Genomic DNA, 13,926 nt, shown 5'->3' on the forward strand with positions numbered 1-13,926 from the left:
AACTGCAAAAACATGTTCAGTAAAATAGAATAGTTATTTTTAAAAAGTGACAAAGGACTAACTTACATTATGTTTTGTGAGAGTTAATTATATAAGTGGTTTTATAGGTTATTAAACAATGTATGTGTTTTATGTGTTTAAGAATTCATTTTACATTACAAATAATGATATTATTAAAATAATTTTTTCTTAATTTTTTCTTATTGTGATTCAGACAGTTTTCTAGTGCAGCCTAGAAATAATGTTGAGTCCTCAGTTTGTATTTGCTTAGTACTCCTTTTTCCTCCCATCATGATGTTTTCTGTGCCTCCTGAATAATATTTTGAAATTGATGAAAAAGAAAACTTTATTATCAGCTTCAACAACCCTGTAAAGAATTTCTAAGTGAGAAATATTTAAAATCAAGTTATAGCTCCTGTGATGTGTGGGAACCATGTATGAGGTTAACAGTTTTCAATAAAGTTTACATTACTTGTACTGTTGTTTTTCTTGTACTGTTGGTTTTCTTGTACTGTTGTGTCTATCGGCCAAGATACTATACCACCTGTAATTACTTTATAGTGTGATAGTCCACTGATAATTAACCTTGTAAGCTTGCTTTATGATCAGTTTTCATTTTATTTAACAAGTGTTTTGGAAGTTAGTTACTCACAAAAAAAATTCCCCATCATTATAAATATAAAACCAAGGTATAGGAAGGAGAGCAAAGACTGATTTTACAATGCAGTTTTAATTAACTCTAAATCAAAGATATATCCTGTACTTCCTGTTTCCTGTCATAGGACAGGGCTAATGGCTACCGTGTGTGTGTGTGTGTGTGTGTGTGTGTGTGTGTGTGTGTGTGTGTTTCCCAAAGGGCTTCTACTGAAAATTGAGTGTTTGTTTCTATGGGTTCCCTGGATGTTTTGAAGTGTGACCTCTGCCATCTTGTGCTTGGGTACCACTCAAGCTAAATATAAGTTACTGATCTTATTGTTTAATAATTCAGTTTTGAGTTTTTCGCCAACCTTAAAACCTTGTATATAAGGTTATATATAAAACCTTATATACCTTATGGTATATACATATACACAAACACACACATACATACATATATGTCACTTCTCTCCATAATAATACACCACACCTAAAACTACCACATTAGTCATTTTTAACTGATGTTTTCTTTCCATCGATTTTTTAATTCATATATTCATTCTATTTATTATATGTACATATTACATATGTACTTAGCACTTGCCATGATAAAATTTACTTTGTGAATTTAATCAATATGTATTATAATCATCTGTGTTTTATTACTGTCTAAATCTCATACACTTTTAATTAGCCAAAGGGCTATTTCTCACAAGAACTCGATATATACAATTGTGGGCCAATAAACTGTTGCTGCATTTTAATACGGCAGTACCCTTGATTGGTGCATGAAATGACTCCTTCTTAAGCAGTCAGTGTACATAATTAATAAATCTAGCCAGTGGTTTTTGGATCCATTTATTTTAAGGCACCACATAAATGGTGCAAGGTCAGGTGCTTCCAAAATTTCATTAAGGGGCACATACTTACAAATGAGTTTTCAGCAATGGGTTCATGTTCACTGCATGCAATTACTGAGTGCTTTTGCAATTCTAAAAGCCTGGGGGTCCCCTAGGCAAAATCCCTTTTTCTCTGCATCTGCTCTTACTGCTTCCTGTCAAGTTTCTGCCTTCCTGAAGTCTCATACTATTAAAAAGATCATTTTCTCATTCTGGCTTCTGAGGATTATTTTCTTATTCAGAGATGAACATCTGCAGAATAGAGCTGCATGTTTTCATAAGGCCATGTGTTCTAACAAGAAAGAGCCTCGTGCCATAAACAAATATAATTATCATCTTTATGTATCAACATTATAAACTTACAATTTATGAGTACATTACTGTGTATTGGTATTTTGTAGAAATTTTACTTTTTCTTCTCTGTGTTTTTCACCACTTGTCTTCATACCATGTTATGCATGACTATTTTGTAGGAAAACATTCACCTCATTTGTTCATTTACCACTGAACAGGGGCTTGAAGGACAGTGAGGTTCTTTATATCAAGAATTGCGATCTGATGATATACTTGGCTGATTGCCATCAAGCAACTCATTCAGAGGACTTAAGGATTCTGATGTCACACACTATATATTAGCCTAAAGGAAAAAAAAATCACACTGCACCCCAATTTCTAACTTTTTCATGTGTTAACTTTCTCAGTCTAGGTTCATACTTTATTAGGTGTTTTATGAATTCTTACCTTTTGCTGTTACCCATATATAGATCTCCCTGTGCAAGGCTGCATGTGCACGTTGAATTGCCCAACACCAATGAAAAGGAAAGCAGGAAAGGGAAGGAGCTAGTACCCGAGAACTGATGTCGTGTCATGGTTGGCCCATTTCTCCTTCCTTTAAGCACCTGCAGTCCTATGGCATGTTGTGCCTCGGACTGCTTCACTGACCTTGGCTTTTAGCACTGTTAAAGCCAGATAGAGCTGAGATTTCCTTTTTTCTTATAACAAGTCTCTGGAGTGAGATCTGGTCACTGATATTTATTCTCTGACCCTTAGCTGTGCTTTTCTTTGAAATGACTAATCACGGATTGTCCTGCATATCAATGCTCATGAAGCATTCAATGTAAGTACATGTATTTTTGCCTGTTCCTATAGTTAAATGAAACCTTTCTTCCATCTTCGTAAATTATAGATGTATATCTACATCTGTCAGTCTTTGATAGATTATGAAATCCAAGAAGGCAGTCCAACACAGTTCTTTTTGTGCTGCACCTAGCAAAATGTCCTACACAATTAAGTCCTTTCTACATGCATTTAATTAGATTGCACATGTAAGGATATGTCCCCTGGGCCTTCCAAAGCAGTAGATGCTACTTTGGAAAATGACGCAGACTGAAAAGGATTTAGGTCACTCAAATTTTTATGTTTTTTCCAGTAAGATAGTTGAAAATGCCTTCTCACTGTGCTATGTTAATATCTTCCTTGTGATTTTTTTTCTCTCAAATTCCACTGTCAGCCAGTCAAGATTGTGCACTTTATATACTTTTTTTTAAATGTTTATTTTTGAGAGAGCGAGTGAGCGTGTGCACGACTGGGGAGGGGCAGAGAGAGAGAGAGACAGAATCTGAAATGGGCTTCAGGCTCTGAGCTGTGAGCACAGAGCCTAGCGTGGGACTCAAACTCATAAACCGCAAGATTGTGACCTGAGCCAAAGTGGACGCTTAACCAACTGAGCCACCCAGGCGCCCCTATATACTTCTTGTTAAATACATCGGGTGTTTGAAATGGCAGTGTTGTTATGATTTTCGCCATTGTGGCCTGAGAGTTCTGCCACTTCTGTCATGTATAAGAATTTGTCTGGATCACTTTTCTTTTGCAAGGGACAGAAATTAGAGTTTCAGGTTGAGAAGGATCTTGAGGGGTGATCCTGTCACCCTGCCTGCCCTCAGTCAAATTTGTACCTAATCTAAACCCAAGACTAACGTGCTTCTCTAAAGAAAGCTCCCCCACACCGTCCAGTCCATTGCATTCTCCACGTTGTCAATGGAGGGATCTCTCTGCAATTTTGAACATGTCATTCCTGGGTGTAAAACCTTCAAAAGCTCTGCAGAGTAAATGTCAAATCCCTTAGTGTATCGTTCCAGATCATTCATAGAATTCTATCCCAAATGACCTTTGTAGCTTCACAGTTCATCTTTTAAACCCTCCTAACCTATTTTCAGGACTCTCTGGATTCTGTCTGTGTTACCTGGATATGTCATCGATGTCCATGGCAGCTTCTTTGCTCACACTGCTTGTCAGCTTTGAATTGCCTGTCCCCTCACACCAAGGATCAAATGATACTTCTTTTTTAAGGAATTTTTTCAAGTCTTCAAGCCAGAGTTATTCTGTTCTTTTTTTTTTTCTGTTCCCATAACACTTTTTGCCTATTGCTGTTGCTAACGTACACAGTGTTATCATAGTTAATTGTGTCCTCATCTTGCTCCCATTTTAAATTATGTGCTTCCTCACAACAGAGGCATTGTATTTCTTATTGTTCCCCCGAGGCTTACCAAAGTCCATAACATAGCTAGTCATTCAATAAACGTCTTGAGAAATTGTTAAATATTGATTCAGTGGATAAAGGGTTATGAATTTAATGATGCTCTATTTGAATGAATCTTTGCGACATTCCTGGTATCTTTTTCTGGAATATGATGGGGATATAAAAATATTAGTGCAGCGTATTCCAAAGTAATCAGCACAAATTTATCAAAATCATGGATTCAGAAGGGTGCTTAAAAACCATTTAATTTCAGCAACTAGCCAGTACTTGAGGTCTCTTTCCACATTTCTGAAGTATGGATTTTTAACTTTTTCTCGAACTCTTCCTTAAGCCCTTTCTTGGGACAGCCCATTCTGTTTTGGCATTTCTCACAGGAAGAGAACCTTTCCTTGTGATGAGCTTCAATATGATTCCTTTTAAATTTTCTCCTTGGTCTTATTGGTTTCAGTTATGCTTTGGGGGAGAACAGAAAACAAATTTAAACTGCTTTCTGTATTGTCAGTTCCTCATATGGGAACGGCATTCAGGTTTCTGCTATATATTCTTTTTTATAAGCTGAATGGCTGCCCCAAGACACTGTGTGTGTGTGTGTGTGTGTGTGTGTGTGTGTGTAGCCAGAAAACCATTGGAAATAATTTTAATTGGAAGTAAGATAACTTGCATAGATAAAGGTAGAGTCAGAGACAGAAAAATAGAGAGATTATCATAAAAACAATTCACATTCTGGTCAGTATATGTTTATATATATAATTTCAGGTAAATAAATAAAAGATGTTAGGTTACTGCCTCATACTTCCAGATTTTAGACTCTAGAATGATCACATTTTTTTTCTTGGTTATCTTATTGCTATGCAAGAGATTGTCCTGAAATTTATTGGCTTAAAGCAACAGTTTATTCATAATGTCTCATAGTTCTGTGGACTGACTGGGCTCAGATGGGAGCTCCCCACTTGGGCTCTCTCATGTAGTTGCTGTCAGGTGGTGGCTGGGAGTGAAGTCCTCTAAGGCCAGATGACCTGGATGTCCAATATGGTTTCTTTGGTCACATGTCTGATGCCTGATTGCTCCTCAACATGGCAGAGTAGCCTTCACTTTTTACATGGCAGTTGAAGGCTCCAAGGGGCAGAAAACAGAAGATTCTAGGCCAGTGAAAGGCCACACATAGTAATGATACAGTATTTCTGCTACCATATCTTCTTGGTCTAATGAGTCATGGAGTCTGCTCAGATTCCAGGAGGTAAAGTTATACCTTCATCTCTTGAGGGGTGGGATGTCAGGGTCACATAGAAGAGCATGCTGGATAGGAGATGTTGTGACCATCTTTGGAAGATACAACCTGCCACACCATGTATTTGGATGGTGTGGTTGAGGTAAGGATGCATTGTCTACAAATTTTAACTAATTCTCAAAAGAAGTTAATACAAATGTTACACACTTTAGCAATGACATAAAGCATGAAGAAAAACACAAATATTGACCATAAAACATACAGAATAAAACTAACAATCACTACCTAAAGTTCATCATATATTCATACCATATTTCTGATCGGATCTCATGATTTGAAAGGCCTCAGTTCTAAATGTAGATTCAAAGATGTTTAAAAGAGTCTTTGTTTTTTTAAAAAATAACTAGTATCTTGGGGCGCCTGGGTGGCGCAGTCGGTTAAGCGTCCGACTTCAGCCAGGTCACGATCTCGCGGTCCGTGAGTTCGAGCCCCGCGTCGGGCTCTGGGCTGATGGCTCAGAGCCTGGAGCCTGTGTCCGATTCTGTGTCTCCCTCTCTCTCTGCCCCTCCCCCGTTCATGCTCTGTCTCTCTCTGTCCCAAAAATAAATAAACGTTGAAAAAAAAAAATAACTAGTATCTAAACAATTTTTAGTTTCTGGAAATTCATTTTTAATATGTAATGTAATCTCTTCTGCTACTATTAATGCTATTTCACTGTTTGGAATTTAATTTTAAAAATCCTTTACACACTTAGATATAAACTATTCAATATTTCTTTTTATGAAATATAAATTTCTCATTTGAGTCATTATTAAGGTATCCTAATTTCCTAAATGTTAATTCTTTCCATTTCTCTTCTCTGCACTCCTTTAAATTCTTCTTCATTTTAAGTATTATTTGGCATATGAATCTTAATATTTGGTAATACACATGCTGGTCAAATAATCATTACATCCATCACAGAGAAACATTTTCTTTATTCGTATCTGAAAACCCTTAGATGATAAGCATCACTTAGAAAGTGTAGCCAGTGTATCTCCCACGTAGCCTAAAGGAATTAGTGATTTATTTTTTCCTCACGACATATGAAATCTTAATATTGGTAACCCAAGCGTGATAAGATGGCTCTGTCATGTCACCAGGGGGCTAGGATCCTTGTAGCCAGCTGAAGATTTATGCACTCAAAACAGCTGCCCAGAGTTCTAACAATTTTATCTACATTTTAGACAAAAGCCAAAGGGCATAGAAGTGAACGTAATAACAAAGGAAGGAGAGAATAGATATTGGGGAGGCACCTAACAAGTCCAGCCACATCACATTTTAAAATATGTTTTACTAACTTTTTGGCCGTTGCATCTTATTATGCCCTACTTTTGTCTATGCTGGTCTCCAGCTCTTTCAATGCGAAGGTTTTGTCTGATTTATAGCCTTGCGTTTGGTTCTTATATATGTACTTTGTTGCTTTTGTTCCCTCTGAGTTTTGGTTAACTAGTATTCTTTCTTTTTGGATTATAACATGATGTATATTTTTGCAGAAGATTTGCAACATTAAGAAAAGAATGAAAGATTAATACTGCTTATATCTTAATATCGTTCAGAGATAACGATTAACATTTTGCTATATAGTCTGTCAATCTTTCTGAATTTTATATACATATATGTAAATATATATTATAATTATTTATGCAGTTGCCCCTTTATTCATATTATTTTAGAAAGTAAACTGTTTTAAATATAGTTTAGATTTCTGCATATAAATAAATACTATTTGAGACATGAGTTTTGTGACTGCATAGAATTCTATTATCTGCACAAACCACAACTTATGTAGTTGACGTCTAATTGTTAGACACTCTGATTGCTTTTAAATCTTTACAATAGTAAATATTATAAATTGCACTGATGACATTCTCTGAACATCGATCTTTGCCTGTATCTCTAATTGGTTTAGAATAACTTCATGCAAGTGGAATGGGTCAAAAGATAGGGATATGTAAAGGAAAAGGTAAAATTTCTGCAGAAACTAGAAAATGCTAAAGCGAAGGGTATAAAATATGCCATGCTTTACTGTGTGTTTGCTGAGAGTGGGGTGGAGTGAGTTAAGCAAAACTGTTTTAGCTTTCAATTTACAGGATAAAGGATCTAAATTTTCTCATCTCCATGTAGACAGCAGCAGGTGATGAAGGGGAAGGTATTCAAAGCTCTTTGAATGGAGAGACAGGTAAAAGGCACTTTGCCAGTTCCTTGAACATTCAACGAAAAAAAAATGACAGGAAAACAAGAATTGACTTGGTTTAGGAAAAGGTCTTGACTTCTCCCAAACTGGGCAAATAGAGAAGAGGGATAGATAAACATTTTTCACAGCATACAGACTATACAGTGTAGACACACTGTCAGAAATCAAGGGGCGAAGGTTCCCAGGAAGTTGGTCAAAGCATTACCTATGCATTTAACCATAGAGTATAGACTGGATATGGAATTATGTACTCATATCAGTTGGTTAATGGTCTTCAGGAGAATTACATGGAAATAATGTACAATATTCAGGAGCTTCTGATTTGTCATGCTTTTCATGATTGAAATTATCATGGGATGATTATTAAGTTGTATTTGCAATAGAAATTGTGCAAGGGAGTTAGCTTAGGGTTCTTGAAGGCCACGTGAAAGTGTAGGGAGTGGGGAATGATCAGGAGAGGGAGAGAGAGAAGGAGACAGGGAGGGAGAGAGAGGGAGAGAATGAGAATATACTAGTGATGACTTTAGAAGTTATAGATTAATCACCGTGCTTTGATATCTAGGAAAATAGAGGAATAAATAAAAAAGACAGTTGACGCTCACACATCTCAAAAGGGCAGAACAAATGGGAATAACAACCAACATGATTTTGAGAGAAGTAAATCACTCCGATTTAATCTAATTTTATTCTTTGACACAATGACAAGGTTTAAATATGAGAGGAAACAAGAGTTCATCACTCTTCACTTTGGTAAAGTTTAGCTTTTGTCTCACATGGCATGTGAAGGGAGGCGTAACTTGTGATTGTCAGTGGCTCGGTGACCTGCCAGGGCAGACCAGCGAAGACTTTAGAAGGTTGATGGGTGCTTATATTGAATGAAATTGGTATTAATCTCCAGAATTAAAGTTAAAAGAATATAAAGTATGGAATCTACAGACCAGAAAGTTGCTAAATCTGTAGGGGAGCTGCAAGAATCCAAAGTGAACACAGGAAGAAAGAAGAGTGGCTGCAGTAAGTTGAAGATTGGTGCAAGCCATCAATTAAAATGACACTTGAAAAAAAAAAAAGGTACTATTTAGTGTAGTAAATGTAAATGGTAATAGGTCATGTAAATAAAATGACAGTATGCAGACATTCTGACACCATTCTGTAATTAGAAATGAGACACGGAAGAACTGCTTGGATTATTCAGGGGACCCTGCAGTGAGTCCTGCCTTCCCCTTACCACCTTGCCATGTGACAATCCAGTTACAAGACTGTAATGCATGTTTGTCTATTTGTACTTATATTCCTTCTTTAAGTCCTATGAAGTACTTGATTGTTGCTTTGTAAGAGAAGGAATTGTGTTAAATCCTCCAAAAATAAATAATTATTTAATTAAAATGTTCTGTTTTTTTTTTTTTTTTCTCATAGAAACAGTGTTTTAATTTCAAGTCAAATTTTGCGGTAACTTCTTTGAAAGTTCTACTCAATATGTATAATACCAAGAATGCATGGAATCAGTTCAAGACATGACAATATGAAGAACTAGGGCCAAGTCGAGTTATAAACAGACAACAAATACTATGTCAGGACCACCCCTGGCCGCAGGGATTATAAAATATAACCTGACTGTGAGGTTCAAATATGAAAATTGTGCACATATGTATTGATAAAATGTCAAGTATTATTAACATAAATGATATATTAATGAATGCTATATTATTTAACTTACTATATTAACATATTAATAGAGTAAAATATTATCAAGTCTCAACAGCCTCATGCTGTTTGACTTAACAATTCCCTTTCTATGTATTTTAGCCTAAGAAAACAATCATGCTCTGGCAGAAGATATATACAACAGTATACAGCAGTGTTTTTATTTTAAATATTTTTGGTAACAGATGTGAAAAAGTACAAAATAAATAATGGCATGCATGGGATATCAATCAGGAAAATTGTTCTGCATTTTAATGATAAAAAGCATGATATTGCTACAGAAAGAAATTCACAAGTAAAAAGAGAAATTAATTATAAAATAATATGTATATATAATTCTTTAAAGAATGGTCTGAAAATAAAGACAGAATAGTTATACATAAAATATATTGTTTAAGGAATTAAGGTTGATTTTATTTTTAATTTTTTTCTGAATTTATAAAAAAGAACTTGGTAATTTTTTATTTACCAAAACAACTATATAAGGAATAACCACTTATACTGATACCCTTTAAATACTATCTGATAATCTTTTTCTTTATTTTTTTCCCTTTAGTTGTTGATGATCTTTTTTGTTAATAAAATTTCATTATTTAACTTTACTTTTGCTGGATATAATATTTTCTGTACTATTTATGTAAAATCCAAAGCTAGACTCCAAAATTATTTTCATTCTGCTCTATTTTATGTATTTAATATGCAAATACAAATATATAAATTATAAATAATATTTTATTTTAAATATAGGAGTATTTAATATATAAATTATATATCAACATAAAATATGTAAAATGCAGGAGGATGTATATAGAGAGATAGATAAAATGGATTTTTGTCTATTAGCTGTCCAAAACCTGGCCAATGATTCTGTTTATTTTTAACTTCTTAATTTTTTTCTTGATCTGAAAACATGTCATTGATTTATCTGTTTGACCACTTTTTTGTGATCTCAAAATATCCTAATGAATGTAAAACATTTATTTACTTCTACCTTTTTTCTCTAATTTAAAATTTTGATATACTTTCAAACATATAGAAAATTTGCAATTATTGTACCTAAGACCCTAAATACTATTTGTCCAGATTTGTTAGTTGTTTACATTTTGCTCCTTTTTCTTTATTATTTCTGCTTGCTCTCTCTCCATATGTGTGTGTGTATGTGTGTGTGTATATAGCATAATTACATAATTGTATGTTACATATATTACATATATGTTACATATATGTAACAAATGATGTAACATATTACATACACATGTAACATACTTAGCATATATTTTTTTTCCCTGAATCTTTTGAGAATAAGTTGCAGACATCATGATTCTTTATTTGAAGTATTTTAGTGTGTATTTCCTATGAATAAGGACACTGTCTTACATAACCACCGTAAAATTATGGGAATTAAGAAATTTATTATCAACAAAATACTGTTATATAACAGTATATCTAGGATAATATGTGCATTTGGTTGTCATGCCTTTTAATCCTTTAATCTGGAACATTTTCTCAGTCTTTCGTGACTTTGAATTTGAAGATATCTTCAGACTTTCCTCATTTTGAGCTTGCCTGATGTTCCCTAATGATCGACTTGGGTTATGCATTTTTGGCAAATGTGTGTACCACAGAAGTGATGTTGTGTCCTTTTTAAGTGCATCAGACCTGGAGGCACATCATGTTTATTTGCTCCATTATTGATGTTGTCTTTGATTGTTACAGTGGTCTCTGCCAAGTTTCTGCATTGAACGTTATTATTTTATTTATTTTCCTTTTTTAAGCTTATTTACTTACTTTGAGAGAGAGTGAGTGAGTGAGTGAGTGAGCAGGGAAGGGGCAGGGGGTGGGTGTAGAGAGAGAATCCCAAGCAGGCTCCATGCTGTCAGCCTGGAGCCCGACGAGGTGCTCAAACCCACAAACTGAGATTATGACCTGAGCCAAAATTAAGAGTTGGACACTGAACCGACTGAGCTACCCAGGTGTCTGTGGAAGTTATTATTTTCCCCATTATAATTAATAAGTGGTTTGTGAGAAGATGCTTTAAGACTATGGAAATATCTTGCTCAACCTCATACTTTTAGCCACGAGTGTTTTGCTGATCCACAGGTGTTTTGTTGACAGTTACCTATCATGTTTGCTTAATGGTGATTTTCTAACTCCATCAATACATCTACATTTTGTTAGGTGGCATTCCAGGCAAAGGAACAGGTTTTTCTTCTTCCCTATATACTTTATTCACTTCTGTTATTTATATTTACTATAATGAATATTTTTCTCTATGATAATTACGTATTTCAATTTTCCACTTGTCCCAGATATGACTATTAAGAACTTCTTGAAGCTGGAGCCTATGTCTTTTTGACATATCCCATCATTTTTAAATGCCTTACTTGTCCCTCAGAAAAAATTGTTGTCACCTTGAAATTTATATACTTTTTGTCTCTTCCCCGTGTACATGTTCTAAAATGCCTGGATAGGTTTTTCACATTTTTATAGTTTTAGTAGACATTCTGAAAGTGAGTTTTGTGTAACTTTTAGGACCTTTGCTTTCTTCTTTTCCTCACTATTTTCCTGGACTTCTTAGATCTCTGTAATACATATAGTGTGAGTTTGAAAGGTAACTCTGTTATAGATTGGTGTTTAACTTTCTATTTGCAGATAATTTGACAGTTTTTATTATTGTCCAACTTCCAGTTATACTGAAGGCCTAGGATTTGTGTGTTTTTATTTGTTTTTGTTGGCTATATGTGTGTGTGTGTGTGTGTGTGTGTGTGTGTATTAAATGTTTATTTATTTATTTTGAGAGGGGGAGACAGAGGGAAAACACATGAGCAGGGGAGGGGAAGAGAGAGAGGGAGAGAAAATCCCAAGCAGACTGGGTGCTGTCAGTCCAGAACCCTACACAGGGCTTGATCCCATGATATGTGAGGCCATAACCTGAGCCAAAATTAGGAGTTGGACACCTAACCAACTGAGCACCCAGGCACCTTAGCTGTATATTTTTGCAGAATGTGTGAATAGTTTCAGATTTAGGTGGCTGGTATTACCACAACTACCAAGAATTTCAGGTCTGTGTTTTTTAAAACATTATACAAAACATATTGACATTTCAAGTTATTTGCAATATGTCATGATGTAACCAGAATTTATGGTTTGCAGATTTTCACCTTCAGTGGTCTGTATTCTCTTTATCTAGTTTATTTAGTTAAACTGAAGTTTTCTTTTTTATTACAATTGTTTTATCAAATAGTACACCTGCCAGTCTATGAAGTAATTTTCTGGAAGATATGTTCATGGTAAATGTAATCATTATTTTAGATTATTTCATTCCTTGATTTGTCCCAATCAGTTGGGTTTATAAATTTCTCCCTCAGCTTTAGAAATTATCAAACATATATTTGAACAAATGGAAATTCAAGTCCATGAAACTTGAAAATATGTGTATAGATTAAAACAAGATAATCAAAAAATAAAATAAAACAGTATAATCAGTCATACCTGATTATAAGAATCCAATGAAATGTCACTATAACCAATTGCCTCTTGTAATGAAATAAGCTTTTTGACTATAAACAAGGAAAGTTCCTCCTCTCCAGTTTCACAGCAAACAGGTCTTACTGTAGTTGGTACATAGGGATCAGGAACAAAATACTTTAGTGCTAGCACATGGCAGGGTAGAAGGCAGCTTGCGAAAGTAGGAAAGAGGCGAGTGTAGAAAGTGTGCACATCCAAGAGGGGCAGCCATTTCTCTGTTCTTGGAGGCTGTGAGCCCAGCCTTACAAAATCTTTGCTCTTTCAAAGAGGGTAGAAATGTGGGTTCTTATGAGAAATCTCCTACTTTAAATAAATAAATAAATAAATAAATAAATAAATAAATAAATGGTTTTAAAACCATGGCATGGGATACACAAAACATGTCAGTAAGCAAGCCAGATCTGGTTATTATGTTCCAGTTTGCACCCTCTATTCTGGATACGTTGTAGGGACTAGCAGGTGCTGTAGTGAGAAGAGTCTGTGTTAGAAAAGCTTTTGCTGAGCCTAGGATCACCTCTTAGCTGTGTCAAATTAGGCAAATGGCGTGATTAGTGCTAACTTCAGTTCTCTTGCCTAGGAGGGTGAATATGCTAAAATCTGAAGAAATATAAGGTCTGGCAAATTGCTAGAACTTTATAATTCTTTTGAAATTATATGTGAACCTGAATTTGTATCTTCTGTTAAGCTCTAAGTTTTACAGTTACATAAATGAAATTATAAACATGCATAGCTTCTTAAAAGTGTCTTCATTCACTTTTGGCATTTAACTGTAAATTGCTAACTCTGTCTAGTCTCCTCTTGTTTGAGAAGCTTTGTGTTGAGTATTAGTAAACTCATCCCTTCTTGGGCCAGGTAGAGGTCCATGTCATCTTGTCTTCCATTCACTAGAGGAAGAAAAATGAGACTTTCAACTCTGAATGCCTCTTTTGCTTGTCAAACTGTTGATTTGATTACACTTGGTTTTGGTGAACTCAAAAAGTACACGTCCCTCATTAGTAAGCTCATAGTTCTGTTCAGTACTGTAAACCAAATCTCTGTGGGCGGAGATTCTGCTGGTCACTGAGAATGCCACTAACGATGCTTGCTACTTAAGAGGATTTTTATTTCTACCCTCCATAGTGTGTTTGATCTGCCTGAAATAACACATTGTACTTTAAAG

General features: G+C 35.0%; 1 protein-coding gene across 1 annotated transcript in view; it reads left to right on the forward strand.

Moving 5' to 3' along the window:
- The window catches only part of GALNT13 (polypeptide N-acetylgalactosaminyltransferase 13), a 560,096-nt gene that overhangs the window by 23,111 nt on the left and 523,059 nt on the right, over positions 1–13,926 (forward strand). The window lies entirely within an intron of this gene.

The sequence above is a fragment of the Lynx canadensis genome, chromosome C1 (genome assembly GCF_007474595.2).
Source record: "Lynx canadensis isolate LIC74 chromosome C1, mLynCan4.pri.v2, whole genome shotgun sequence".
Taxonomy (NCBI): domain Eukaryota; kingdom Metazoa; phylum Chordata; class Mammalia; order Carnivora; family Felidae; genus Lynx; species Lynx canadensis.